Raw genomic sequence first — 637 nt, 5'->3', positions numbered from 1 at the left:
GTTACCTTTTACGACTTTTTACGACGAATTACACTGTGTTATCGTAATTTTAACTTTAGCCTTCACATGCCCATGATTGGTGAAATATAGACCATCAAACGCCTAAGCTCCGTATTTTAACTCTAGCAGTTATGACATTGTTTTTTTTATTTCATTAATTAGCCTATACTACCCTATTTTAGTATTATCGCAACTAACCACCGATACCCATACGGCGCATCGATGCATGCATGCATGCATGCATGCATGCTTTCACGGCAATTTTAAAATCCCAATTTCCTGCGGCGTCGAACGAAATGCTTCACGCGTTTCTATGCCGTTGGTCGGCGCTAGTGTTGCGCGTGAAAAGCGCAAACAGCAGAAAGAGGCGATATGATATGACTACTAGGCACTTTAATTTAATTTAATTTTTTTTTTTTTAGAGTTAGGGTTAGGGTTAGGGTTAGCGTTAGGGTTAGGGTTAGGGTTAGGGTTAGGGTTAGGGTTTTTTTTTTTAAGTGCCTAGTAGTCATATCCTAAGTGCCTAGTAGTCATATCATATCGCATCTAACTGCCGGGTGCGTGAAAAGCAATGCATGGCACTGTACTACATAGAGAGAGAGAGAGAGAGAGAGAGAGAGAGAGAGAGAGAGAGAGA

Source organism: Priapulus caudatus, unplaced genomic scaffold (genome assembly GCF_000485595.1).
Source record: "Priapulus caudatus unplaced genomic scaffold, Priapulus_caudatus-5.0.1 Scaffold75, whole genome shotgun sequence".
In the NCBI taxonomy this organism is placed as follows: Eukaryota; Metazoa; Priapulida; class Priapulimorpha; order Priapulimorphida; family Priapulidae; genus Priapulus; species Priapulus caudatus.
Note: the sequence above shows the minus strand (reverse complement) of the source record.